A 9,545-nucleotide genomic window follows, 5' to 3' on the forward strand; every position below is an offset into this window, starting at 1 on the left:
CCCACATACACACACACAAAGAAAAAAACCCACAAAACTAGCTGGGTGCAGTGGTACACTCCTGTAATCCCAGCATCTTGGGAGGTTGAGGCAGGAGGATTGCATGTTCAAAGCCATGCTCAGCAACTTAATGAGGCCCTGTCTCAAAATAAAATAATAATAATAATAAAAAAAAAGGTCTGGGGTATATGGCTCAGTGGGTAGGCAATCTGGTACCAAAAAAAAAAAAAAAAAAAAAAAAAAGAAAGCTAGCTGGGCGAGGTGATGCACTCCTGTAATCCCAGTGGCTTGGGAGGCCAAGGCAGGAGGATTGCAAATTCATGACCAGCCTCAGCAATTTAGCAAGACCCCCCGTCTCAAAATTTAAAAAGGGTTGGGGTGTGGCTTAGTGTGGTAAAGTGCCCCTGGATTAAAGTCCCAATACCAAAAAAAAAAAAAAAAGCCCTCAAAGCTGTGTGCATATTTATAATCCTAGTGACTCAGGAGGTTGAAACAGAAGGACTCTGGGTAGAACTGAATTGATTCTTCATACTTGAGGTTTTCCTAAGTGTTGCCCCAATTTACCTGGTTTGAAGGGTTCTTTGTTTTTGTTTGCTTCTGAGGATGGAATTTAGGGCCTCACAAAAGCTAAGCACATGCTCTACCACTGACCTGTATTCCCAGCCCAAAAACAAATCACAAAAGGTTACCAAACATAAAGAAATTAATCACTATTTTGGTCCGCAGAAACAAGGACAGGTTGAAACCTTTTGCAGGATTAGACACAATATTGATACTATAATAACAATAAGAAGAGAAAGGAGATGGAACCACAAAAATAAGCCAGCAGACCTGCAACTGTATACCCATAGTTCACATCAGGTATCCTTCTTGGTGTAGTAAATTCTGGATTTTTTTTAAATATATATATTTATTTTTTAGTTTTTGGTGGACACAACATCTTTGTTTGTATGTGGTGCTGAGGATCGAACCCGGGCCACACACATGCCAGGCGAGCGCGCTACTGCTTGAGCCACATCCCCAGCCCAATTCTGGATTTTTTTAACCTTAATTTTTTTTTTGGTACCAGGGATTGAAGTCAAGGTCATTCAACCACTGAGCCTCATCCCCAGCCCTATTTTGTATTTTATTTAGAGACAGGTCTCTGAGTTGCTTAGCACCTTACCATTGCTGAGGCTGGCTTTGAACTCGTGATCCACCTGTCTCAGCCTCCAGAGCCGCTAGGATTACAGGCGTGCGCCACCATTCCCAGCTCTGTGGATTTTTTAAAATATTGGGGATTGAACCTGGGGTGCTTTACCATTGAGCTCCATTCCCACCCAGCCCTTTTAATTTTTTTTTAATTTTGATTCAGGGTCTCACTAAGTTGCTAAGGCTGGCCTAGAACTTTTGATCTTTTTGCCTCAGTCACAAGCAGCTGGGATTACAGATGTGTGCTACTGCACCCAAATATAGTTCCTTTTTATCACTGAATTAATATCCAATCGAACGAATGTAATAGTTAATCTAACCAAGTTCGGGCAATTATGAATAAAGCTGCTATAAACATCTGTGAGCATGTAAATTTTTAACTTATTTGGGTAAATACCAAGGAGTATAGATTATATGGCAGGAATGTGTTTTGGTTTGTTAGAAAGCACCATACTGGGGGCTGGGGTTATGGCTCAGTGGTAGAGCGCTTGCCTAGCATGTGTAAGGCACTGGGTTCAATCCTCAGCACCACATATAAATAAATAAAATAAAGGTCCATTGACAACTAAAAAAAAATTTAAAAAAGAAAGCACCATACTAAGTGGAAGGATGGGAAGGGAGGGGGCAAAGGGGTAGGAATGATGGTGGAATGAGTTAGACATCAGTATCCTAAGTACATGTATAAGACACAAATGGTGTGAAAATATTCTGTGTACAATGAGAAGAGAAAGGAGATGAAAAATTGTGCTCTATGTGTATAATATGAAATGAAATGCATTCTGCCATCATGTATAATAAATCAGAATAAATTAAATTAAAAATAAATTGTAATTTTTTTAAAAAAGAAAGAAAGCACCATACCATCTTCCAAAGTGGCTACCATTTTTGCATTCCTGCCAGCAGTGAATCGGGAGTTCTTGTTGTTCCTCATCCTCATCAGGATTTGTCAGATAGGTAGGTGTGTAGTGATAACTCATTTATTTTTTTAAAAATCATTATTTCTTTGCTTTTTACTGATATTTTAATCTTCAGTTTCTTTCTATATACATATACATATATATGCATATATATTATATATATTTGTTGTATATAGACACAATACTTTATTTATATTTGGTACTGAGAATAGAACCCAGTGCCTCAGATGTACTAGGCAAGCACTTTGCCACTGAGCTACAACTCTAGTCCCTTAATCTTCAATTTCTTTTTTTTTTAAAGAGAGAGTGAGAGAGGAGAGAGAGAGAGAGAGAGAGAGAGAGAGAGAGAGAGAGAGAGAGAGAATTTTTAATATTTATTTTTTAGTTCTCGGCGGACACAACATCTTTGTTTGTATGTGGTGCTGAGGATCGAACCCGGGCCGCACGCATGCCAGGCGAGCGCGCTACCGCTTGAGCCACATCCCCAGCCCAATCTTCAATTTCTTGATGACATAGGATGTTGAATGTCTTTTTCCTTCTGGGTTTTTTTTTTTTTTTAATCCAGGACCTCACATGTTGGGCAAGTGCTTTCCCACTGAGCATCTTTTCATATGGTTATCTCCCTTCTGTGTATCTTCTTTCATACCTTTTGCCCACTTTCTTTCTTTCCTTTTACAGGGTTGCTGGAATAATAGGCACGAGTCACAGCACCCAGCTCAAGAACTTTCTTTTTTTAAAATTGTAGATGGACACAATACCTTTATTTTATTTTTTTACTATTTATTATTATTTTTTAGGTGTAGATGGACACAACACAATGCCTTTATTTTTATGTGGTGCTAAGGATCAAACCAGGGCCCCACCCGTGCCAGGCAAGTGCTCTACCGCTGAGCCACAATCCCAGCCCACAATACCTTTATTTTTATGTGGTGCTGAGGCTTGAACCCAATGCCTCACACATGCTAGGCAAGCGCTCTACCACTGAGCTGTAACTGCAGCCCAAGAAGAACTTTCTTAAACATATGGAAACTATTCATAAAAAACTCCAGTAAATATTAGTTTTGCGGTACTGGGAATTGGACCCAGCGCCTCACACATGCTAAGCAGGCTCACCACCATTGAGTTATAGCCCATCCCTTTAAAAATTTGTTGTTGTTGTTGTTGTTTTGTACTGGGGATTGAGCCCTGGGGCACTTTACCACTGAGCCACATCCCCAGTTCTATTTATTTATTTATTTAGAGACAGGATCTCACTAAATTGCTTAGGGCCTTGCTAGGTTGCTGAGGCTGGCCTCCAACTTGTGATCCTATTGGTTCAGCCTCTCAAATTACTGGGATTACAGGCCTGGGCCTCCCACTACACCCAGCCCTCTTTTAAAATTTTGAGACAGGTTCTCACTAAAATGCTAGCTGGCCTTGAACTTGTGATTCTCCTCTATCAACCTCCTGAGTAACTGGGATTACAGGTGTGCACCATGGTGCCTAGCCAGTATACAGTATTTTTACTGTTGAAGCTTTAGAAGTATTCCCTTCAAGCCTCAGAAACTTGGTGAGACCCTGTCTCAAATAAATATGTAAATAAGTAAATAAATATCTAAATAAAGAGGCCTGGAGCTGTCTCTCAGGGGTAGAGCACCTTGGGTTCAATCCCTAGCACCAAAAAAAAAAAAAAAAAAAAAAACCAAGAAGAAGAAAAAGGAAAGGTCATGTTATACCACAATAACAATTTTTTTTAAAAGTTAAAAGGATAAGTATTGGGCTGGGGATGTGGCTCAAGCGGTAGCATGCTCGCCTGGCATGCATGCGGCCCAGGTTCGATCCTCAGCACCACATACAAACAAAGATGTTGTGTCTGCCGAAAACTAAAAAATAAATATTAAAAAAATTCTCTTGTTCTCTCTCTCTCTTAAAAAAAAATTTAAAAGGATAAGTATTATATTCTGCATTTTTTGGTACCGGAATTGAACCCAGGGGAGCTTAACCACTGAGCCATATCCTCAGCCATTTTTATATTTTACTTAGAGACAGGGTCTTGCTGAGTTGCGTAGGTCCTCTCTAAATTGCTAAGGCTGGCTTTGAACTTGCAATCCTCCTGCCTCCCTTAGCTCCCTCCGCTTCTGGGATTACAGGTTTGAGCCACCAGCCATGGCCATATTATGCAGATTTTACCATAATTTAAAAATCGAGTCAGAGTTTTTGGAAGAACCCAACAAGTTGATTCTAAATTTACATGGAAAGACAAGAGCCCAAGAAGACCCTCCTTTAAATGAATAGGAATCGGGCATGGTGGTGTACACCTGTAATCCCAGCAATTTGGGAGGCTAAGGCAGGAGAATCACAAGTTCAAGGCCAGCCTCAGCAACTTAGAGTGTCTCAAAAATTAAAGCTGGAAATAAGGAAGCTCAAATACAAACTGAATAGTAGACTGTTGAGAGGTGGATTACATAAGTGGTTGAAATGTCACTGGATGGGGTCCAAGGAGGTCCCCAGAAGGGAGAAGGGGGCCTCAACTCAGCCCTAGCAGGTTCTTTTTTTTTTTTTTTTTTAAAGGAAAGGGTGGGTGGGGGTGGGGTGGGGCAGAGTTCTTTGGCATTTTTTTTTTAAAGAGAGAGAGAATTTTTTAAATATTTCTTTTTTTAATTTTTCGGTGGACACAACATCTTTGTATGTGGTGCTGAGGATCGAACCCGGGCCGCACGCATATCAGGCGAGCGCGCTACACATCCCCAGCCCCCTAGCAGGTTCTTGACTGATAGCACAGAAAGGAATTGCAGGAGGCTCCAAAATAGTCACAAATACAGATTATTCAGGAAAGCAAGGTGATTTATTTAGGAAAGCAAGCAATAGACCAGGATATACAATGAAAGGGAGAAGAAGAATGTGGGTGCTTGAGAGTGAGATGTGCTTTGGTGGTCTTGGGCTCTACTTTTAAAGAAAACTTTGTAAATGATGAATGTAAGAAACATTCAGGGCTGCTGTCAGCCTAGTAAGCTCTATTCCTTTTATTGTAGAGCACAGAGTGGGTCATCATGGTCTGGTTATTTTCAGAATCTTCATATTGATGTTATGCAGTTAATAGATAGCTCTTGGACTGTATCCACAAAAAAATGGTTTCTAATATTCTCTATCTCTAAGCTTTTTTTTCCCAGTAGTGGGGATTGAACCCAAAGTGCTTTATCACAGAGCCACATCCTCAGCCCCTTTTCATTTTTTGAGACTGGGCCTCATTAAATTTCTCAGTCTGGCCTTGAACTTGCTACCCTCCTGCCTCAGCCTCCTGAGCAGTTGGGATTCCAGGCATGTGCCACCTTGAGAGGCTCTAGGCTTTTTTTCCCCCAGCACTGGGTATTGAGCTCAAAGTCACTCTACTACTGAGTTACACCCCCAGCCTTTTATATAAGTTGCCCAGGCTGGCCTTGAACTTGGGATCCTCTCAGGTCATTGGGATTATAGTTATAGGCGTGTGCCACTACGCCCAGCACTACCTTTCTTTTTTTAAAGAGAGAGTGAGAGAGGAGAGAGAGAGAGAGAGAGAGAGAGAGAGAGAGAGAGAGAGAGAGAGAGAATTTTTAATATTTATTTTTTAGTTCTCGGCGGACACAACATCTTTGTTGGTATGTGGTGCTGAGGATCGAACCCGGGCCGCACGCATGCCAGGCGAGCGCGCTACCGCTTGAGCCACATCCCCAGCCCCCACTACCTTTCTTTTAATCACTCTAAAAATACATATGTAAAATAACAAAGTACATAGGCATTATTTAACTGGAATTACAGTGCTCTTAAGATTTATTGGACCGAATTACAGTGCTCTTAAGATTTATTGGACCTTTTAAGAATTTAGGCCTGGTGGAAAACAGGCCTGGGGAGCAAAGGTGAGAGTGTCCATGGAGTTTTTAGATATAAAGCTGCAGTCCCCCTTTCCTTCCCTCTTTTCTCCTTTCTACCTATCCATATTTCTTCTATCCTATATCAAACCTATTAAACAAAGCCAAACCAAAACAAAAAAAGACATAATGATAACAACAAATTCAGGATTGCAGTTACTTCCTTTGTTATTATTTTTTTAGTTGTTAATGAACCTTTTATTTATTTATATGTGGTGCTGAGAATTGAACCCAGTGCTCACACATGCTAGACAAGCGCTCTACCACCGAGCTATAACCCCAGCCCTGCAATTACTTCTGATGAAGAGGAGGAAGGAAGATGGGATTTCCTTCAGTTTTCTACCGAGGAATCAGCAGTGCTCTGTGAAGTCCAGAGTATGGTCTGTGAGGTTCCTTTTAATACCATATCTACAGGTCACACACATGTATATGGAACATATATGCAAGTATGTATAATATTATACACTTTTTGGTATGTGTCCAATAGTACAATAAGGTAATTTAAGAAGCCATGGTGTGTGATGATTTGAATATAAGATGTCCTCAGAAAAGTTCATGGGTTAAGCAATGAAGGAATGTTCAGAGATAAAATGATTAAATTATGAGAGCTGTAACCTAACAGTAGATTGATCTATTTGATGGATTAATAATTTGAAAGAACTACTGTAGTGGGTGGAAACTATATGCAGGTGGGCAAAGATGGAAGAAGTAGGTCACTGGGGCTGTGCTCTTGGGGATTATACTTTGTTCCTAGCTACTTGTACAGGTGCATTCTGCTTTCTGGCTACCATGAGCTTTCCTCTGCTGTGCCCTTATGCCATTATGTTCTGCCTCAGAACATCATCTAGTCCAGAGGAATGGAGCCAGCCAACCATAGACTGGAGACCTCTGAAACTGGGAGACCCAAATAAACTTTTCTCCTCTAACTTATTTTTGTCAGGTATTTTGGTCACAGTGACAAAAAAAATTGATTAATACATGGGGTGATTATGGCTTTTCATAAAAATGGTTTTACCCTAAAGATGAAGATCCAGGACAGAGGTGCTCATTAGTGCTGTCAAAATTTGGTGATAATGGGGCTGGGGATGTGGCTCAAGCGGTAGCGTGCTCATCTGGCATGCGTGCGGCCCGGGTTCGATCCTCAGCACCACATACCAACAAAGATGTTGTGTCCGCCGAGAACTAAAAAATAAATATTAAAAATTCTCTCTCTCTCTCTCTCTCCTCTCTCACTCTCTCTTTTTAAAAAAAATTTGGTGATAGGGGCTGGGGATGTCGCTCAAGCGGTAGCGCGCTCGTCTGGCATGCGTGTGGCCCAGGTTCGATCCTCAGCATCACATAAAAACAAAGATGTTGTGTCCGCCGAAAACTAAAATAAATAAATAAATAAATATTAAAAAATTTAAAAAATTTGGTGATAGACTCAGCTTAGAAGTTATCTCATGGTGGGGCTGGTGATGTGGCTCAAGCGGTAGCGCGCTCGCCTAGCGTGCATGCGGCCCGGGTTCGATCCTCAGCACCACATACAAACGAAGATGTTGTGTCCGCCGAGAACTAAGAAAAAATAAATAAATGTTAAAATTCTCTCTCTGTTCCCCCCTCTCTCTCATTCTCTCTTTAAAAAAAAAAAAGAAGTTATCTCATGGTCAAAGAGGCCTCATGTGTGTGCTCTCTATACCTCCCTCCCAGCCCTATGTCTTCTTCTTTTGGTCATTTGTCATCTGTATCATGATCTGCTGTCCTATGTCTTCCTTAGACTTGTCTTCAAGGAAGCCTTGAGGGTCACCACTCCAGGGACTGCTGGTAACTCAGGGAAGAATACAAGCAGTACAGGCAAGTTTCTCTCCCACAGATAGAAGCAGCTCAGCTAGCAAGGTCATAGTTAGGAGAAAGTCTTTTTGTGTGTGTACTGGGGATTGAACCCAGGGTCTTGTGCATATTAAGCATGGGCTCTACACTAAGCTCTACCCTCAGCCCAAGAAAGTATTGGCCTTGAAACTGTTTAAATGGTAGCCTTTGTGTTGGTAAACATGAGACAAGTTTTAAGTTTGCTCTATTCTTCCACAGTATTTATCTGTGACCATTGGCCATTTGTCACTCATGTCACTAGGGCTTAAAACCCCTTGCTTGACAGCTTCTGGAGACAAAGTTCCAGTGAAAACCTCTCACCACAAGCAGCTCAGGCCTGGACATTGTCTCTTGGGGGGGGGGTTCCCACAAGCACCCCAAACTTAACATGTCCCCTATTGATTTAATATCCCAGTTTCCAACTCAGAGAGACATAAGAGCCACCATTGGCAATTGTCACTTTGTACAATGTCCTATCAGGATCACTTCCTCTCTCCAGCTCAATTGCCATTGTTCCAGTCCAAACCACACATGATAACCATGACTAATCTTATAACCAGTTTCTCTGACAGGTGGAGGTGATAAATAGTCTGTTAGCTATATGAGGCTGTGTTCAGACAATAGGGCTGGGACAAGAGTCATTATGTATAAGGGGTGGTGGCTCCTAGCACCTACTGCCACCTGCTTCTGGTATGTCTTCCTGCACTTCATGGCAGGAAAATGATAAACCTCTGGCTCCCCTGGTTCTCTCATACTCAGGGCTCAGGATGGAGATTGAATTCTGCTAGTGAGAAGCACATCCCTGATGTTGGTTTTCTTCAGCAACCTTCTGACTCAAGTTACAAACATCCTGGTGTTTGAAGGACAGGTATGGTAACAGCAGTGACAGGGTACAAGACATCTTTGTATATGTATCTTGTGCTCAGCTGAATATTTCTGTTGCATGTATTCCTAAGAATGAAATTGCTTGGTTAAAAGTCAGACATATTTTACCATTTGCTAGATACTGTCAAATCAAAAAGGCTTGTATGCCTGTAATTCCAGTGACTCGGAAAGCTGAAGCAGAAGGATCACAAGTTCAAGACCAGCCTCAGCAACTTAGTGAAGCATAAGTAACTTGGTGAGACCCTGTCTCAAAATAAAATATAAAAAGGACTGGGGATGTGGCTCAGTGGCTAAGCATCCCTGGGTTAAATCCCTGGTACCAAAATAAATAAATAATAAAATAAAATAAAAAAGTTGAAAAGGCTGTATCAATTGTTCTTACCATTGTATACAACAGATACTACTTCCTAACATCCTGGCTGACATACTATATTTTTAATATAAAATGTTAAAGACAGTGTGTTAATTTTCTAGGGTTGTTGTAGCAAGTTAGTACAAACTGCAAGGCTTAAAACAGCATAAATTTCTTCTCTTACAGTTCCAGAGACTAGAAGTCCAAGGTGTTGGTAGAACTGAGCTCCCTCTGAAGGTTCTAGGGAAGACTCTGTTTCAGGCCTTTTTCTTAGCTTCTATTGAGGCCAACAATCATTGATGTTCCTTGACATGTAGTTGCATCACTCCAGTCTGTCTTCATTGTCATCTGGCCTTCTTCCTTGTGTATCTGTGTCCAAATTTCTCTCTTATTATAAGGACACCAGCCATTGCATTATGGCCCATCCTATTCCAATATGACTTTATTGTAACTTGATTACATCTGCAA

Source organism: Spermophilus citellus (assembly GCF_964194105.1).
Source record: "Spermophilus citellus genome assembly, chromosome: X".
Taxonomy (NCBI): domain Eukaryota; kingdom Metazoa; phylum Chordata; class Mammalia; order Rodentia; family Sciuridae; genus Spermophilus; species Spermophilus citellus.